This window comes from Schistocerca serialis, chromosome 1 (genome assembly GCF_023864345.2).
Source record: "Schistocerca serialis cubense isolate TAMUIC-IGC-003099 chromosome 1, iqSchSeri2.2, whole genome shotgun sequence".
NCBI classification, from domain to species: Eukaryota; Metazoa; Arthropoda; class Insecta; order Orthoptera; family Acrididae; genus Schistocerca; species Schistocerca serialis.
The window spans coordinates 1,197,044,677-1,197,065,123 of NC_064638.1; the positions used below are offsets into that span (position 1 = coordinate 1,197,044,677).

At 44.4% G+C, this 20,447-nt stretch overlaps 1 protein-coding gene across 2 annotated transcripts in view; it reads left to right on the top strand.

Annotated features, from left to right (window-relative positions):
* LOC126418843 (scoloptoxin SSD14) overlaps positions 1-20,447 on the top strand; it is a 562,060-nt gene that overhangs the window by 275,413 nt on the left and 266,200 nt on the right. The gene's annotated exons all lie outside the window — the stretch shown is intronic.

The window sequence follows — 20,447 nt, forward strand, 5'->3', positions numbered from 1 at the left end:
CAATCACACCAGCCAGTCCTGTTCCAATCCGGCCAAATGCGTTACGTGTGGTAAGGATGCCCATGAGGGTGCTTTTCCACCTCCATCCCCTGTATGGGTGACCACGCTGCTTCCTCTCGAGATTGCCCCGTTTTTAAAGACGAAAAGCTCATCCAGGAAATAAGAGTGAAGGAAAAGGTGTCGACCTTTGCTGCTCGAAAGTTACTCGCCAGTCGACAGCCCACCGTGCCTCAGAAAGGAAAATACAGCACTGTCCTTGCTTCTCCTCGGCCAACAAAGGAGGCGGCCACGCAGACTTGCGACCTCACATTTAGTACCACGGTCGTCAGATCGGCCAGCGCAAAGATCGCCCGTTCAACCTCACCACTTTCGCCTGCCCACTCTATGGCTCACCCTTCATCGGGTTCTGCTAAATCTCGAGCCCAAAAGTCAGACGCCAAGTCTTCGAAAAAAGAGCATTCTAGTGAAGAGTTTTTACATACCGCAACTTCACAACCATCGGTTCCTCCTTCATCTAAACATCATACCTCCAAGAAGGCCACGAAGAAACACAGTTCCTCTCCTTCTTCTCCGCCAAGGCGTGTCCCATCTACAGCACCACCTGGCGGAAATCGCCCTCGGCCATCTTCTGTGTCGCCGAGGCGCACTGCTGGTGGCCGGTCAACTGGTCGATCGTTGGTGGCAGGAGCTGCTCCTGACCAACCTATGGATCAGGATCTTCTGCCTTCGACTGAATGCCATTCCATGCTGTCGGTCTCAAGCTCTGAGCAGTCGTTGAGTTGACAGCACCCTTGGTCACGTTCCTCCATTTTCTGTTCACCCTATGTCCATTATCCACTGGAATATCCGCGGCATTCGCGCCAATCGGGATGAATTTTCGATCCTCTTACGATCCTACTCGCCGGTCATCTTCTGTCTTCAGGAAACAAAGCTGCGTCCCCATGACCGCTTTGTTCTCCCTCATTTTCAGTCTGTCCGATATGACCTCCCCTCTGTTGAAGGCACTCCAGCCCATGGAGGACTCATGATTCTGCTCCATGATACTCTCCATTATCACCCAATCCCCTTAAACACTTCCTTCCAAGCTGTCGCCGTCCGTCTTTCCCTTTCTGGATACACGTTCTCTCTTTGTACGGTATACATTCCATCGTCTACACCAATGGCACGAGCTGATCTCCTTCATCTTCTTGATCAGCTTCCACCCCCCTATTTGCTGGTTGGGGACTTCAATGCCCACCACCCGCTTTGCGGATCTCCACATCCTTGTCCACGTGGCTCACTATTGCTAGACGTCTTCCACCAAGCGGATCTAGTTTGCCTCAACACTGGGGTCCCCACATTTTTGTCTGCCTCCACGGCAAATTTATCTCATTTGGACCTTGCGGTCGGTACTGTTCCGCTAGCTCGGCGCTTCGAATGGTTCGCCCTTGATGATACACACTCGAGTGACCACTTTCCATGTGTTCTTCGACTGCAGCCTCAACTGCCATATATGCGCTCGCGACGCTGGAAGTTTGCCCAAGCCGATTGGACACTTTTTTTGTCTCTAGCGACATTCGATGACCGTCGCTTTCACAGCGTCGACGATGAGGTCACACATTTTACCGACGTTATTCTCACAGCTGCGGAACGTTCAATACCACGCACCTCCGAATTGCCCCGGCGCCCCCCAGTTCCTTGGTGGAACGAGGCATGCCGTGACGCAATACGTGAGCGGCGACGTGCTCTTCGCATTTTCCGTCACCATCCAACTTTGGCCAACTGTATCCGATATAAGCAGCTCCGTGCGCGATGCCGTCGCGTCATCCGCGATAGCAAGAAGGCAAGCTGGAAATTCTTTATTAGCTCATTTCACACCTTCACTCCCTCCTCGGAAGTTTGGAGTCGGCTTCGACGGTTCTCAGGCGCGCCTAGTTTCTCCCCGGTCTCTGGGCTCACTGTCGCGCATGATACCTTAGTGGACCCCGTCGCAATTTCTAACTCATTGGGTCAGCACTTTGCTGAGATTTCGAGCTCTTCAAATTACCCGCCAGCGTTTCTCCCGAAGAAACGTGCAGCGGAAGTGCGACATCTTGCTTTCTCCTCTCAAAATCGCGAAAGCTACAATACTGTTTTCTCCATGCGGGAACTCCAACAAGCACTCTCTTCTCCTCGCTCCTCCGCCCCAGGACCGGATGGTATCCATGTCCAAATGTTGCTGCATTTATCAACCCATAGCCTGCGTTACCTCCTTCGCCTTTATAATCGAATTTGGACCGACAGTACCTTTCCCAGGCGATGGCGGGAAGCTATTGTCGTTCCCGTTCCGAAACCTGGAAAGGACAAACATCTCCCCTCTAGCTATCGCCCCATTTCTCTCACGAGTAGTGTCTGTAAGGTTTTGGAGCGTATGGTGAATTACCGTTTAGCTTGGTGGCTGGAATCCCGCAGTCTTTTAACACCAGCCCAATGCGGATTCCGAAAGCATCGCTCTGCCGTTGACCATCTTGTTGCTCTCTCCACTTATATCATGAACAATTTTCTCCGGAAACGCCAAACGGTAGCAATATTTTTTGATCTGGAGAGAGCATACGATACCTGTTGGAGGACAGGCATCCTCCGCACACTGTTCTTTGGGGCTTTCGAGGCCGGCTGCCCCTTTTTCTTCGCGAATTTATGGCAGAGCGCACATTTAGGGTGCGGGTGAACACTACTCTCTCCCGTACTTTCTCCCAAGAAAACGGGGTACCCCAGGGCTCCGTGCTGAGTGTTGTACTGTTTGCCATCGCCATTAATCCAATTATGGATTGTCTCCTTCCTGATGTCTCGGGCTCCCTCTTTGTGGACGATTTTGCGATCTACTACAGCTCTCAACGGACCAGCCTTCTTGAAAGACGTCTTCAAGGATGTCTCGATCGCCTCCACTCGTGGAGCATCGAAACCGGCTTCCGTTTCTCACCCAGTAAGACCGTTTGTGTTAATTTTTGGCGACGTAAGGAGTTTCTCCCGCCCTCCTTACATCTAGGTCCTGTCAACCTTCCGTTTTACGACGTCGCTAAATTCTTGGGTCTTATGTTTGACAGAAAACTGTGCTGGTCCTCCCACGTTTCCTATCTTTCGGCTCGCTGTCTGCGTTCCCTTAACACCCTCCGTGTCCTGAATGGTACCTCTTGGGGAGCGGACCGAGTGGTCCTTCTCCGCCTCTATCGCGCCTTAGTGCGCTCGAAATTGGATTATGGAAGCATAGTCTACTCCTCTGCTCGGCCGTCTATTCTTCGGCGTCTCGACTCTATCCACCACCGTGGATTACGTTTAGTGTCTGGAGCTTTTTACACCAGCCCTGTGGAAAGCCTTTATGCTGAGACTGCTGAACCTCTGCTGTCCAATCGGCGGGCAGTCCTTCTGAGTCGTTATGCTAGCCATCTGTCTTCCATGCCTGCTAATCCAGCCCATGACCTTTTTTTCGACGCCTCCTTTGATGTCGGGTATGCAGGCCGCTCCTCCTCCCTACTACCCCCGGGAGTCCGCTTCCGTCAACTGCTCCATTCTCTTTCCTTCCGCTTTCCTAAAACCTTCTTGACAACTTGGGGTACAGCACCGCCTTGGCTCCGTCCCCGGATCGACTTGCTCAGAGACCTATGTCAATTTCCCAAGGATGGTACCCCTACACTTGTTTACCGTCGGGCATATGCTGCTCTATGTGCACAAATGACGGAAGCCACATTTATTTACACCGATGGCTCGAAAACATCGTTAGGTGTAGGGAGTGCCTATATTGTTGGAGACACCCCAAATCACTTTCGGCTTCCCGACCAGTGTTCGGTTTATACTGCGGAGCTTTACGTTGTTCTCCAGGCTGTCCACTACATCCGCCGCCATCAGCGGATACAGTACGTAATCTGCTCCGATTCTCTCAGCTCTCTCCTAAGTCTCCAAGCTCTTTACCCTGTGCACCCTCTGGTCCACCGGATTCAGGACTGTCTGCGCTTGCTCCACCTGGGGGGCGTCTCAGTGGCGTTCCTCTGGCTCCCGGGACACGCTGGTATCTGTGGAAATGAGGCGGCCGATATAGCGGCCAAGGCTGCAGTCTCTCTTCCTCGGCCAGCTATTCAGTCTCTTCCGTTTACCGATCTACGGAGCGGTTTATGTCGCCAAGTTGTTCATTTATGGCATGCGCATTGGTCAACACTTCCCCATAATAAATTGCGGGAAGTGAAAGCCCTTCCTTGCGCTTGGACCTCTTCCTCCCGAACGCGTCGTCGGGAGGAGGTAATTTTAGCTAGACTCCGGATAGGGCACTGTCTTTTTAGTCATCGACATCTTTTAAGCGGTGATCCTCCCCCACTCTGTCCCCACTGCTCTCAGCTGTGGACGGTCAGACAACTTTTAATTGAATGCCCCTATTTTAATCCGTTACGCTCCCGTCTACAGATATCGCCTGATCTATCGTCGATTTTAGCAGATGACACGCGCTCAGCTGACCGCGTTCTACAGTTTATTAGTGACAGTGAAATGACGTCAGTCATTTGAAGCTTTTTTTGGGGGACAACCAACCCCTTTCTATAGTGGATTTTTAAGCATTCCTTCTGCCTTTAGTTTCTCAAATTTTATGACTTTGTTCCCATTGCTGCTGATTTTAAATTTCGTTTTTTTCCTGTTTTCTACGTCACGGGCTGGGCGCTAATGACCATAGAAGTTTTGCGCCCTAAAACCACAAACAAACAAAAAAAACAAAAAAAAAAGTATTAACTCAAACAGTTCCCGCCGAACATCATAGCACGAAGTACATTTATACTGAGGTTACATGCTACTGAAACGCTGCCTTCTGAGTGAGAGAAGCTGTAGACTACTTCACGGATGATAACGTTAGAAATGGATACAGAACACCAGGTATTCTAATATTAAGAGAGAATAAAGGCATAAAGTTAACCCACAGCAAGTTGTAACGCAAAATGCAATAATCTTAAAGTTTTAAACATGGCTGCGTTGTCAGCGACCTTTACAAAGTAAAATTAAAGCAATAACAGCCCTCTGTCGCAAAAATGAAGTCTTTTTGGACATAGGTTCGGCCACTCCTAAGAGTGCCTTCATCAGAAATAAAACACTTAAACTGGCCTATAACATAAATACAAAGTTTTAGGGAAAAAAATTTTAAGTGTAAGTACTGACTAGCAGTATAAAAAGAAAAGGCATAGTACTTACATGTCACTTATAAAATAAAATCAAGCGGTAAAGCTTTAGTCAAAAAATTTTAAAATAGAAAACGTAAGAGGCAAGCCACTATGGGCTGCTCACACATGTCGAGCTGCGCTAGCATCAGTCAGGCTGATGCTACTGCAGGTCGACATGTGTGAGCAGCCCATAGTGGCTTGCCTTCTATGTTTTCTATTTTATAATTTTGTGACTAAAGCGTTATCGCTTGATGTATATTTTATACGTGACATACCAGTTCAAATTTTTTTAATTCCTGATGAAGGCACTCTTAGTAGTGGCCGAAAACTCGGTCGAAAAGACTTCATTTTTGCTACCGAGAGCTGATATTAGTAATTTTGCAAAATGCAATGAGAAAAGGAACACAGTTTCACATAACCTTACAGCATGCATGAATTCCAACGACGCAAATGCGACCCGAACACTCATCTCTTGCCTCATTCTCGCCATATTGCCGAAATTTTTCGATTGTGAAGCCCACCTAGAAAACCCAAGTGCCTAAAGCAAGCCTGGAAAAGATTTGCACTCCGCGAATGCAGCCGAGTCTACTCAGCACTGACTTTCCCCACCACTCCTCTATTCCGAGCAGCTGTCGCAGATGGACGGCTACATGCCGAAAGCCACACACGCGCTTAACTTAGACGTGTTAGCCACACAGTGCAACTACTTCTAAGATGCGAACATTGTAGCATACATTTTATGAAATTGTTTTATCATGTATGTTTATTTTGGGTTTTTATTTTTCTACCGAAGCTATAACTTAGATACCTTGATAAAATAAGTACTTCAGATAGTGCTAATACGATGAGCAGAACTACAAAAACGCTTAACACTTTGCCGCCCGCACGTCTCGTACAAATTTATTCGCTTGGCGCCAGAAGCGCTAAGTCAGATTACTTGGCTTGTCGCCGGCTGCTTATCACCTTTCCGTTGATGACAAGCTTCAAACACATTGACTTTCGCTCTTTAATTTTCAGGAAATCGTGGATTTTGCCGTATCGTTTCACAAACTCGAATTTTCTTTTTAAGTAACTTGGCTGCAAGTTCTACACTGCTATAATTACCCATGCAGAGGTGATGCCACTTTCCATCAGAAGGTGTCAATAGCTCCATCAGCCGGCCGGAGTGACCGTGCGGTTCTAGGCGCTACAGTCTAGAACCGAGAGACCGCTACGGTCGCAGGTTCGAATCCTGCCACGGGCATGGATGTGTGTGCTGTCCTTAGGTTAGTTACGTTTAATTAGTTCTAAGTTCTAGGCGACTGATGACCTCAGAAGTTAAGTCGCGTAGTGCTCAGAGCCATTTGAACCATTTGAATAGCTCCATCACTGTTTTTGCTGTACTCGAATCACACCCATCCGAATGAGTATGCCGTATTTCGTAATTTTCGACGGATTGTAGACCTTAAAATTTAACCGTCCACGCCACGGTGTCATTCCTTCATCAATTGAGATGTTTTGACTTAAACGTTTCTTTAAACTTTTTGGAAAAATAATCAGTTACGAATTGCACTTTGACAAGCCGGTCGGCATTATCCAGTTTATTGTTGCTGTCGGAAAAATGTGTAAATGATGATATTGGTCTGAATCGGTTGCAGGACATTGTTTTGCGAGATATCGGTGTGTTTACCAACGGATTCGTTGACCAATGATCATCGATCCTTGCTTTTTTCTAGGTTTTCTAAGTTCGGGTAGCGTAACGTCGACAAATTTGGCATTTTTTAAAATATAGTTTCCTTCTATTGCAATTTTGAGTGTGTTACTTGTTGGTTTCGTTGCTAATATATTCAAACAGATCATTACCAATATATAATTGTACCGGCGGGGTCAGGGATTTTCTCTGCCTCGTGATGACTGGGTGTTGTGTGGTGTCCTTAGGTTAGTTAGGTTTAAGTAGTTCTAAGTTCTAGGGGACTGATGACATCAGCTGTTAAGTCCCATAGTGCTCACAGCCATTTAAACTTATAAAAACAAAACACTTGTGTAACTTCCTTTGTTACCTAAACAAAACACCAAGAGAATGCAAAAGATGGTAAAGTGCTGTCTCCGGTCATTGAGCGATACTATGCTGAAGACACTACTGTGGTGTCGTCGGACGGCATAGTGTTAAGAAACAGGCTTTTAATGTTGTTTAGTATACATTTCGATTTTCGAATATGTAACATATGTGGAACTACATTTCACGGTAGTCACACATGGAATTACACAGGTTAAAATATATTGAACCCGAACATTAGTAGGACTTTGTCAGTTTCATCAAAGGAAAAAATAACGTTTCCACACGTGATGAACCAAACGCTGAAATAGCTTCAGCTTATCTGTGCAGTCGATATATTGTTCTTGGAGCAATGTTTTATAAAAGTGTTAAAAATTCCTGGATTGGACCAGCAGGTAGCTGAGCTAAATGCTACACTGTACATACATCGGCTAAAGCTTGAAGTAATTAGCCACACTAGCAGCCAAAATCAAGATAGGTCTGACAAATCGAAATCCGACTTAATTCGTGCAATGTTTTGGAATCTCTTTGAGAACTCGTAATGAAACGCTTCAATTACTGGAAAATAGTCATGTCTAGGCCACAAATGACTGCCTTGAGTTAATGGAAATGTTCCATGCTGTGAACTTGAAGCTGATTTTTGCACAGGAATACCTTTGTTAATAGCAGGAATCTTGTCTGCCATATCTGTTAAGTGATCCTCCCTTGCATAAGACAATGAAATCAGATAATTGATGTGGACTACGAGGTTTTGTCATAACTATACCAATTATTAACTCAGTTTCTTTCCCCAATGGCCGCCTTCTGTTTAGCCAACATGTACTCTAGTTCATCAGAAAAATAAGTCCCATCGCCTTTGTGGCTGGTGGTGCAATGACGTTCCATTAAGTGTTTTTCCAGCTCATAATATTGAGCTCTCTGGGTTGCCTTTAAAGGATATGAAAAATAAGGCTATCCTCATCCGCTATTGAACGAAGTAGCTTCTCCACCTTCCCTTCTTTCGACAAGTATATAGTTGTCGTAGTATTCCGAATGCAGAACGTAAATCAGATTTAACGAAAGCTGTTCCTTCAGCAAAGCACTTGGAGTCTGACGAGGCTACTGCTTTGCTCTGGCGGCGCCCGGCTGCAGCCCTCATTTTTCCTCTCACCCCTCACCCCCCCCCCCCCGATCCATTCACCACTGCGCCCATACCGCTATGCAGGAGGGCTCGCATCCGCGGAGCGTTTTTTGGCAGTGCTTCGTCTTAAAGCGTCCTAGCTCTTTAAGACAGTTCGCAGATGATTTGGTTACCCATAGGAAAATAGCAACGACAGAAGGCAGTGTGGATTTTGTGATGCCATGACTAATAACGAGATATAACTTTTTTTTTTGTTCTTTTGCTAACTTATACTTCATAGATCTATTTCTGATGACGTAGAATATTTTTCATTCGGTTATATAGTGTAGAAAATGAAGTATGACTGTTTACTTATCTGCTTTATATACGGTTCCTTATGTAAAGACTTAGATTTTTTCTGATAATGTTTCAAATAGTTTTGTTAAATGTACTGAGTGAAACGGAATGCAATAACCAGAAGTGTTGTAAGTACTGTGGAGCGAGAAAGGTATCGATAGTTGTCGGATCGAACAGTGTGTGGCAGACAGTCGCGGATGACGTGTGAGCGTGGCAGTACGAAAGCAAGTATTGTGTGTAGTGACGGTGCGCTTTTAACGCCATATTAATACCGGACTTTCGTGTGTTACATACGGTTTGAAATTTGGGTTTATGAAGGACATCCTAAATGGACGTTGTTACGCAAACGCTGTTGGTTTTTGCAGAATGATGCTTGTGGCAGTGACGATGCACTCGTGAACAGAAGGTATTGTCGTTGGCTTAGAATTGAACTGCATTACATAAACTGTGAATGTAATATTGCTCATTTATCTTGACAACAAAATATGACGTATGCTAAAACACTAACCGCCAACGCGGAAACTGTGAACTGTGTTCCTAAGTGACTCTTTTCGCAGGAACAGCGTTATCGTCAACCATGAATATTAACAGCAGATGAACTAACTTCGCAGTTGCAAATTATAGCAAATGGAATTTTAATTTTAACATGATGTACGGACTGTGACAAATTATCGTGTGTGAAAGTTGCAGCTGAACTAATAAGATTTTAAAGTGCTGCAAAACACTTCGTTCAGGCCTACGACAAATGGATACTACGCAACTTATTACCACCGCCAGTCGAAACAGGATGTAAGGAAAGAGGACGTATTAATGCCAAGGACACGACTGGATGAACTTACAGGATTCATATCAGCAACTTGAAACTGCTGGTACCGCCGTCGCCACATCACGCCGACCCAGAACAGATAGGAATCGAAACAATTCCTCCCTTCGAGAAACTTTGTAAACAATTTAACTTTGTAATAGACTACCTGTTAATGTTTCTCTCAATAAATAAAAGTAGTGTATTGTAAAAACTGTTCACCTTCAGTGACTGTTGACCCCGCCACTAACAGTAGTTATTGCCATCATTTGTTTTTTGCCTTTCAGTGTATTTTTACTAGTCGTTGCTTGCGTTGTATGTGTCTTTTGCAGAGGTGTGCTTCGATGTGTACATGCAGTAGTTTAGGCAGGAGAAATTGTGTTGTACTGTGAAATGTGGCCAGACGCGTAAGTGGAGGCATCCGCCATTGAAGTTATTTACACCAACCACTTACAAAGTAGCAGCTTATTCGCCATTGGTTCAAGTTAACGTATTACCGGGAACTTTGAATCCAACAGCTGTCAAAGTATGCGATCTTTATTTACATGCCACTTAGTCATATTTCCATTCATTCATGTTTAGATGCAAGTTTATCAGAGTTCAACTGTTATTAGTAAGCAAAATTACAGTATACTGTGTCCTTATTTAACAAATTAACTTCAGAGTGTCTCACTGTCAAAGGATTTTAACAGGACTGAGAAACTTCTCATACAGAGGTTTGCTTTTGAAGTTTCCAGAAGTAAAACGGGTTCTTGGTGTTAACGCAATATTAATTTACTTCGTGCAGTTCATTTTTTGATTACAAATTCACGGTCACAGTAAATCTCCAAAAACAGTTTTCTTCGCAATTTTCAGAATGAGCTGCACAGGACTGATGAATGGTGCAGGCTCTGGCAGCTGATGCTGAACGTGAATAAATGTATCAGATTGCGCATACGTCGGAAAAGAGTCATTACTGTACAACTACACTATTGATGAGAAATTGCTGGAAACGGTATCTACCGTAACATATCTAGGAGTAACTGTCCAGAGCGACCTCAAGTGGATTGACCAGGTAAAACTAGTTGTAGGAAAGCAGATGCCACACTGAGATTCACAGGAAGAATCTTTAGGATATATAGCTCATCCACATCAGAGGTGGCTTGTAAGGCGCTTTTTTTTTTTTTTCGAACGATCCTTGACTACTGTTCATAAATATGGGATGCTTGCAGGGTAAGACTGATAGAAGAGATACGATCCAACGAAGAGCGGTGCGTTTAGTCGCTTGATTGTTTAGTCGTCGTGAGATCGTTACCGGTGGCAGACGTTACAAGAGAGGCGTTGTGCATCACGGTGAGGTTTACTATTGAAATTTCGAGAGAGCACTTTCCAGGAAGAGTCGGACAACGTATTACTTCATCCCACATGTATCTCGCGAAATGACCACGACTAGAAAATTCGAGAAATTAGAGCCAATACAGAGGCTTACCGAGAATCACTCTTTCCACGCAATTCGCAAGTGGAACAGGTTAGGGGGATCAGTTAGCGATACCAGAAATACCCTCCGCCACACAACGTTAGGTGACTTCGGAATATGATATGGATGTGAATCACGTCCATTCGATGTGCTGCCAAGAGCCATAGTGCTTTCTGGACAGCTCCATGAGACGTCCAATCCGAAACATTCGCTCCTAACTCTCTAACTGGCCGGCGCCTTTCAAAGCTTCCACGTGCCCTTAAGTCACCGGCCGATTGCTTTGCAAAGATGCAGCGTTCTAGCGGAGAGCTGGATAGCGTTGGAGCATCTTTGAGTTGTCAAATGACTTACGTACGGCGCGCGAGTATGAGATTTGAAATACGTTCATGCGAAAGCCGGTCATTGCGTATTAAACCAGCGTAGTTGCAGAGGCAGGGGTACGGACAATCTTCCTAGGAAAGCTAGCAAGCACATCTCCTCCGAAACCTATCACACGATTCATAGCTGTAATTAGAACTCAGATACCGTCACCGAGCGAGGTGACGCAGTGGTTAGCACACTGGACTCGCATACGGGAGGACGACGGTTCAAACCTCCATCAGGCCATCCCGATTTAGGTGTAACGTGATTTCCCTCAATCGCTCCAGGAAAATGCCGGGATAGTTCCTTCGAAAGGGCACGGTCGATTTCCTTCCCAATCCTTGACAAAATCGGAACCTGTACTCCGTCTGTAATGACCTAGATGTCAAGACTTCATACCCAATCTTTCTCCCTTTTTAACCTGGTAAGTTCCAAATAAGCAACCCCAATAGCTTTTTTATTAACGTCACACAAAGCAGTTAAAGCTATAAACTGCTAATACGACGTTTTGAATATGCTAGATTAAAACGTCGCAGACGTCACAATTCATATTAGAAACGATCACAGCCTTATTACATTAAGTCTCGCAGAAAACGTGTTGATAAAAATTATACGCACTGTCACATTGCTCTTCTCTGCTTTGCACGCAGTTGCGTTATTTGAATACATTATCCTGTGGCGCGCATCCGAGATCTTATTTGTGCGGCCAGAAACGCGAACCGAACCGTATCGTTCAACCTCTCGCTCCAGGCTGACTAGAAGGCCCGAACTACTTCGCTTCGTACAGCAGTTTCAGGCGGGAGCCTAAAGTGCACGAAGTGCTTCGTCAGAATATCGTTATTATAATGTTAATGTAATTTTTTATAAAACTGAGATCTGAAATAATGCTTGCTATTGAGTGTGGTTGGTTGATTTGGGAGAGGGGCCCAAACAGGGAGGTCATCAGTCCCATCGGATTGGAGAAGGATGGGAAAGGAAGTCGGCCGTGCCCTTTCAAACGAACCATCCTTGCATTTTCCTGAAGCCATTCATGAAATCCCGAAAAACCTAAATCGGGATGCCCGGACACGGGTTGCAACAGTCCTCGCGAATGCGAGTCCAATGTGCTAACCACTGCGCCACCTGTCTCGGTCTGTTAAGAGATCATTCAGCATGACAGCCAAAGCATGGAGTGAATTTTGGGGAGGAATCTTAATGGGTCCAAAGCCAGAAATAGCGCAGTACTTCATAATTTTCGTACATACTGACAAACCACATAGAACACGACGAAGTGAGTTCTAAAGAGTCTCACGAAGCCTTCGTACAGAAACAGAAGATCCACAAAGAAATGTAAAGAAAATTTCAAGTGGTTGGCTTTGAGTTTTACCTCCGTCAGTACGGATGTGGAGGATAGAATAATTGTGTAGGCTTCTGCGACCAGTTAATTGACATAAGTTTGATTATGGTACCGCGTCATAATGTAAGAAACTAGGCTATATACACTCACGTTCATGAGAAACAGAAAACCTTGAACGACTAGATGGTTTAAATGGCTCTGAGCACTATGGGACTTAACATTTGAGGTCATCAGTCCCCTAGAACTTAGAACCACTTAAAACTAACCAACCTAAGGACATCACACACATCCATGCCAGAGACAGGATTCGAACCTGCGACCGTAGCGGTCGCGCGGTTCCAGACTGAAGCGCCTAGAACCGCTCGGCCACACCGGCCAGATGAACGACTAGAGATAGAACGTTCATATTCATAGGATATTCATAGGTTCTGCAGAAATGATTAGCGTTCCTGTCACCTCGGCTCATCTTGTTTCCTGTTGCCTCGTAGGGCCCTGATAACTTGTCCCATGCGTGATGGCATTGACGCGTGTAAGGCGCGAATGGCGTCCTGTGGTATAGCCATTCATGCTGCATTCATCTGGTTCCAGAGTTCATCTATGGTGGTTGGCATTGGGTCACAGCATACTGTACCATCGTTTCACTATATCTCACATATTCTCGATTGGCGGCAAGTCTGGTGATCTGGTGGGCCAGGGCAAAGGGCAGCAACATGTGGTCGTGCATTGTGTTGCTGAAAAATGGCGTGTGGGGTGTTGTGCAGAAAGAGTATGGCTACGGGTCGCAGGATGTCGTTCACGTAGGTCACATTGGTCACCGGCCTGGATATGCACCAGCTGTGATTTTTGGTTGCACACAATATCATCCCACACCATAAGCCTTGAGTTGGCGCTGTATATCTTGTGCGAATTCAGTCACAGTGTTGCTGTTCCCTCCATCTGCGGCGAACCAAAATGTTGCTATCATTTTCGAACAGACAGAACCTGGATTCGTCTAAAAACACTATCTGATGCCATTCCTACCCCAGTGACATCATTCCATACACCGTTGCCGTCTAGCATGTTTCTATACATTCATCAAAGAAGTAGTGGACGGCGCGCACGTAACCCACGCTATAATAAACAGCGACAGACTGTTATCCATGATAGTGTACGATGTGTTAAACTGTTTTGCTGTTGGGCCAGAGCTGAGGACGACTCAGATCTGCCCTGTGGATGGTGAGACTTGACCCATCTCGTCGTGTTCTGTGGTCTTCTGTGAAGCGTTCTGCATACACCAGTTGCACTGCCGAAACACTTCGTCCCGTACCACCAACAATTTTCTCATGCCAATAATGGCCCCCTCTTTCACTCACTGATTTAACAGTGAAATGAAATGTCTTGTGGCTAGGGCCTCGCGAAATCTGCGGGGCATCCTGCACGTCTCCTCAAGTTACACTGATCCCATTACCTTCGGTTTATTGCGACAACGAGAGCCGCAGGCACATTTTAGTGGTAGGTGATGTTGCGCCGCGATATCGATGTAGCCCTTGAACCCCCGCGGGCGTACCTGATTCAAATGCTAATCATATCTGCAGAACATACTAATGTACACGTCCTGTGGACATGAACGTCCTACATCTAGTCGTTCAAAATATTCTGTTTTTTTCTGAACATGTGTACTTTTTCTGGTAGCAGACCCAGGAAGAGAACACTGTAAGCATGGCCGATACGTTGCTTTCTACAGCATAGTTTTTACCATAATCAGAAAACTTTGTCATTAGGCGGATATTAACTTCTTTAAAACTGCAAAATTTTATCTAATTGGTCTGTACATTTTCCTTGACTTGTTGTTGTTGTTGTTGTTGTTGTTGTTGTTGTTGTTGTATCAAAAAAAGGTTCATATGGCTCTAAGCACTATGGGACTTAACATCTTAGGTCATCAGCCCCGTAGAACTTAGAACTACTTAAACCTAACTAACCTACGGGCATCACACATCACACACATCCATGCCCGAGGCAGGATTCGAACCTGCGACCGTAGCAGTGGCGCGGTTCCGCACTGAAGCGTCGAGAGCCGCTGGATTTCGTGTTATATCCGCGGTCGGACACTTTACAAACGTGTAGAGGTGCGTGATGTATCGACAATAAGTAGTGCAGATAGTAGTAAAGTGGCTTTTTGTAGCTCGCAAATTGACACTTTGTCAGTATCAAGTTTTCAAATGACCAGTTGTAGGGAAGCAGCCTACTCACGTCATATAGAATTCATATGCTTACCATTTTGTGCCAGCTTAGTCCGCTGTAACTAGCTATGACGTCATGAATATTGCGCAATACATTAAAAATAAATAATCTGAAAAGTTAATAGCATGTCAGGAGTGATGCTAAAATAGTAATGCGTTAAATTTCAGTTTAGTAACTTTAACAGTTTTCGAAATTTGGACGTTTTACGTAAAAATCGGCGCAACAGGAAGGAGCTAGAAACTTCAAAATTTGTATTCGGATTCTTTTTGCATTGTAATTTAATGCAAACAATATGCAGGATCTCACAAAGTAATATTTTGGTTGAAATTCATGATTTTCTGTTTTTGTGTCCTAAAAGTTCGGAAGCAAGATAGATTAAGTAAGTGATGAGATAAAGCTAGGATGTTTAGATTTAGGTAGAATGGAATACGCTATAATAACAAAGATGTGAGAAGTTTCAAAAAAGTAGTTATAAAACTATTGCTGTAGCGTCTCTCCAAAGGGCAAGTTCAGAGCTCATCTGTTGCGTGCAGTAAAACTAAAATAATTCTCTCGCCAAAAGTATTTAACCTAGCCACATTAGAATTTTCTTATAAATACTTACCTGTGTGCTGATTACACAATTAAATCTAGAGCTTCATTGGTCTTCAGCGAATGAAGAAATTAATTATTTAATAAATTGAAGTGGTGTTTTGCTAGCCCAGCAGCTAGTCAGTAAGGCAAATGTTGTCGGCTACGCCTTCGGCGGTCTGCACCACAGCTACATAAATAAGAGCGTGCGAGCTAGAGTAAGGCCCCAGTTCTCTTCTAGATTCGTATCATCGCGCACTCCCTGTCTGAAGTCGCGTGGCGTTTGTGCAGTTGCCAGGAACAGCCTTCGATGCCGTATTATGTAACTCGGTATGCACGTAACAATGAGTTCGCTTTGGGGTGGATAGTTAATAACGGAACGACTCCAGCGATTTATTCTCAGTTTGCGTATGTCGTACTTTCACGTGTCGCCGCAGGACAGACTTTCTACCATTACTAGCGTGGCATTTGATGAGTATTAACATCAAATTTTGGCGAGCATTCACTTTAACATTTACATCGATAACGATTATTGAACAGTTTCGTTATCTAGCGATAATAGGATCCGCGCAATAGATTCTGAACAGCTCTAATAGTATAATAGCTGATATGGGCAATCATTTGTCTGGAATTTTACGCTTTATCGTTTTCAGAATATGGTGAAAATTGTTATAGTAAACTGCATTTTCTATGAATCCCAGACATGATCCTAAATCGTCAGAGTAATGAACTTCAATAATCAACAACTTTTATTCTCCAACTGAGTGGGCACAGTGAACTCTTAATTACAGGCATCACGTTTTTGCTAATCACTTTCTGGTTGCCAACATTGTAGTTACAGAGCGTGTGTTGAGAACGGCAAAAATAATACGAAATATAACAACTTAAATTTTCCACCCGCCGCCCCCACACAGTAATAGATCTTGGCACTGTAGTTTCATTTACACGCCAAAGTATCTGGCAAGTTCTTAAAATAGTTTCTCGTCGATTCTGTTGTCATTTCATGTGATAACGTCGATGATCCACACTTTCTTTTTCTCCGTAATTTTGATGCCTGATACATTGCGTTTCAGCATTCAATCTGTCCGAAGCTGGAAGTCCACAGGAATTTGGTGTGTTCGTTTTCGACAACTTCCTGGCTTGTGGTCCCATCATTTCCTTGCCACTGGCAGATAATTATTTTGGGATAAGTTCCAGTGGATCATTTGCATCACAGCATTGTGTCTCCGCTTGTAATCAGCCTGTCCGGTCATTGCAACAGCTAGACATATGGTCAATAGATTGTTCACCTGCTTTGCAGATTCTACACTTTGTATCTTATGCTGATTTCTCGATTCTGGCTTGTTCCTCTGCAGCAAAAATCAGACCCTTCGTTCCCTTCTTCAGGGTTCCGTTGGTCGGTCAAGACCGGATCTTTTTCTTATCTGCCTTCGATCTTCCCAAAAAAACTACCAATGCAATGTTTTATTGTGCAGGCTGTCAGGACAGCATTAGAGTGCAGCTTTCCAGTATTGATTCTTGGTTTGTTGTACCTTTAGAAGCCTTCCTTCAGAGCTGAGTGATGAAAGAGATGGGGACAATGATGCCTCCAGGAAATTCTCACGACATTGAATAAGCCTTAACGTGTTTTTTTTTCTCCAAATAGCTTTGACTACAGCTTTATTGTTATAGTAACCATAAAATTTACCACTTTCCTGACATAATGCCACTGTCATGATACGTAAACAAAGTTTCCGGAATGAAGTTTTCACTCTGCAGCGGAATGTGCACTGATATGAAACTTTCTGGCAGATTAAAACTGTGTGACGGATCGAGTCTCGATCTCCGGACCTTCGCCTTTCGTGGGCAAGGTTTCTACTGAAAGGCAACGGTCTCGAATTAGTCTCGGTCTGACACACAGTTTTGATCTGCCAACAGGTTTCAAACAGAATTGTGTATGTATGACCTGTTGTAGGTAACTAGAAAACAGATCATATAAATCAATAACCTCAACAAATATTAAAGAAAATGGCAATTTCTGTCTGTGGAGTAAGTCTTCAGTGGCTGCAACTTTATATCGCAATAAAACGCAACATTTGCAATATCCTGTAACACGAAATAGGCAGAAGGTCCTTTGCGATGATTACGGTGATGAGTTATCGATATCAACTCCAAAGTGGATAGCACAACACGATTAATATGCTCGAGACCGCTGCAATGACCACTGGAAGAGTGCTTGGTCACACGGACTGTTGCCTAAGAGGCGGCCTCACACTTAACTGCGAACTTTCAAGGGTGCATGATGAAGCACTTTGTGCAAGCATGATTGGCCGTATGTTGCATACTTCTGCACCAGGACTAGAACCGCCAAAGCTACTTTAACAGATTTTCCGTCATGCAGGCTTGTGCAAGCATTCCAGAGTCCGTATGCTAAGATGTGTGTACCGACAACGTGCAGATTTGTACAACTTGAGTAAAAGAACGGTTCAGTTGACACGATACGTTCTGAGACACGAAAAATATCGCCAGTTTTGTAATGAAGGAAAGTGTGTGCGTGAGGGTGAAGGAGGGGGGGGGGGGGCTGTATAAATTGAACTAGGAATGACTAAAGTAATCGGGTTAAAATGAATGTATAAGGTGTACAGCTTTGCTTCCGTCGCTTGCGATAGGTGGCGACAACAGTAAGTAGCGGTCGAAAGCAACAGATGGCAGACGTCAGGCATTTAGCTTGGACCTCGGTCAACATAACCTCATTCAAACATTAGTCGATTTGTGTCTGCATCATAAAGTTGTTCTTGATGCAAAATGTCAGTTTACGAGCCTAATTCTCGTCATTTGCGGGAGGTGTTGCTGTTTTGTTTCAGTATGAAGAAAACGACGTTTGGGTCTCACCTAATGCTCTCAGGTATGTTTGGTAAGGACGTTATTAGTGAAAGAACGTGTCGTGAGTGGTTTCAACGCTTCAAGAGCGGTGATTTTAACGTCGTAGACCGGCATAGTGGTGGAATGTTTTCGAAGATGCAGAATTGGAGACATTACTGAGTGAAGACTCGCGTAAAACTCGAGAAGAATTGGCACTACTAGTGGGAGTACACAGCAAGCAATTTCAAAACGTCTCAAGGCTATGGGCATGATTCGGAAAGAAGGAACTTTGGTCCCGTTTGAGCTGAAACCAAGAGACGTTGAACGGCGTTTGTGTGTTTGTGAACAGTTGCTTCAGAGGCAAAAACGGATGGGATTTCTGCATCGCATTGTGACCGGGGACGAAAAATGGGTTCTTTACGATAACCCTAAACGCAAAAATCATGGGGCTATCCCGGGCATGCTTCCACATCGACGGCCAAACCGAATATTCACGGCTCCGAGATCATTCTCTGCATTTGGTGGTACCAGCTCGGCGTCGTGTATTATGAGGTGTTAAATCCAAATGAAACACTCTCAGGTGCTCGTTACCGGACGCAATTAATGCGTTTGAGCAGAGCATTAAAAGCCAAACGGCTGCAATACAGCGAAAGGCACGACAACGGGATTTTGCAGCACGGCAACACTCGACCCCACGTTGTAAAAGAGGTCAAAACGTACTTGGAAACGTTAAAGTTGGGATGTCCTACCGACCCGCCGTATTCTCCAGACAGTGCTCCCTCTATCACCTGTTAAGATCAATGGCGCATGGTCTGGCTGACCAACACTTCCGATCTCATGAAGAAGTCACAAATTGGCTCGATTCGTGGATCGCTTCAAAAGATGAAAAATTTTTTCGACGCTAGATTCATACACTGCCCGAAAGATGGGAGAAAGTAGCGTCTATCGATGGAAAATACTTTGAAGGATACATGTGTAACTAATTTGTTTCATTAAAGCGTCAAATGCTGGGGAAAAAATGGCGGAAGAAAAGTTTTACACCTCGTAGGTTCAAGTAACTTTGCGAAAATTAAGATGCTTGCACAGGATAGACTAGTGTGAAGAGATGAATCAAATCAGTTTCCAGACTAGAAAGTAAGAGTACTACCGCTACCACTACTACTACAAGCATATCTGCAAAAAGGACAGTTAGCATCAAGAGACACTGCAACTGGGAGATTGTTATTGTCAGAAACAGTCAAGGACTAAACATTGAACCTTGTAGAACATGCCAGAATGGTTTAATTTAAGAGCGCCACATGCTATGTCGTGTGTATGAAACACAATACACCTACTTACCATGAACCATGACTATACTGTGTCTTAAGTAATATTGTAACTTCAAATTGGGATATTAAACACCAAAATCCCTACCTAAATCACAAAATAATCCCACTGAGGAAAAAGTTGCAGATTCTAATCGTTCCTCTGTCGATGTGAATACGACCTATTTGAAATTCAAATGCTCGGCGCATTTTTTAATCTGACATACATCAAGTAACGCAGTTATTGTGTTTCTGCTCTAGTTACTACAGCGTTGTGCAAGAGGCGACTATTCGGAGGACGTAAGTAGTGTCGGTCCCGTGTCAGAAAGCACACTCTGTTCGCTCCTTGCGTTTTTCTTCGGAAGGATGGTAGTGACCCGTGGTCGACCGTAGGTGCAGAGAAATAAGATTCGGAATTAGTTATTTAGCTCTGTAAAAATATAACGGGTGATCAAAAAGTCAGTATAAATTTGAAAACTTAATAAACCACGTAATAATGTAGATAGAGAGGTAAAAATTGACACACATGCTTGGAATGACATGAGGTTTTATTAGAACAAAAAAAAGTATTGCTAGACGCGCGAAAGATCTCTTGCGCGCGTCGTTTGGTGGTGAGATCGTGTGCTCAGCCGCCACTTTCGTCATGCTTGGCCTCCCAGGTCCCCAGACCTCAGTCCGTGCGATTATTGGCTTTGGGGTTACCTGAAGTCGCAAGTGTATCGTGACCGACAGACATCTCTAGGGATGCTGAAAGACAACATCCGACGCCAATGCCTCACCATAACTCCGGACATGCTTTACAGTGCTCTTCACATTATCCCTCGACTACAGCTATTGTTGAGGAATGATGGACATATTGAGCATTTCCTGTAAAGAACACCATCTTTGTTTTGTCTTGCTTTGTTACACTAATTATT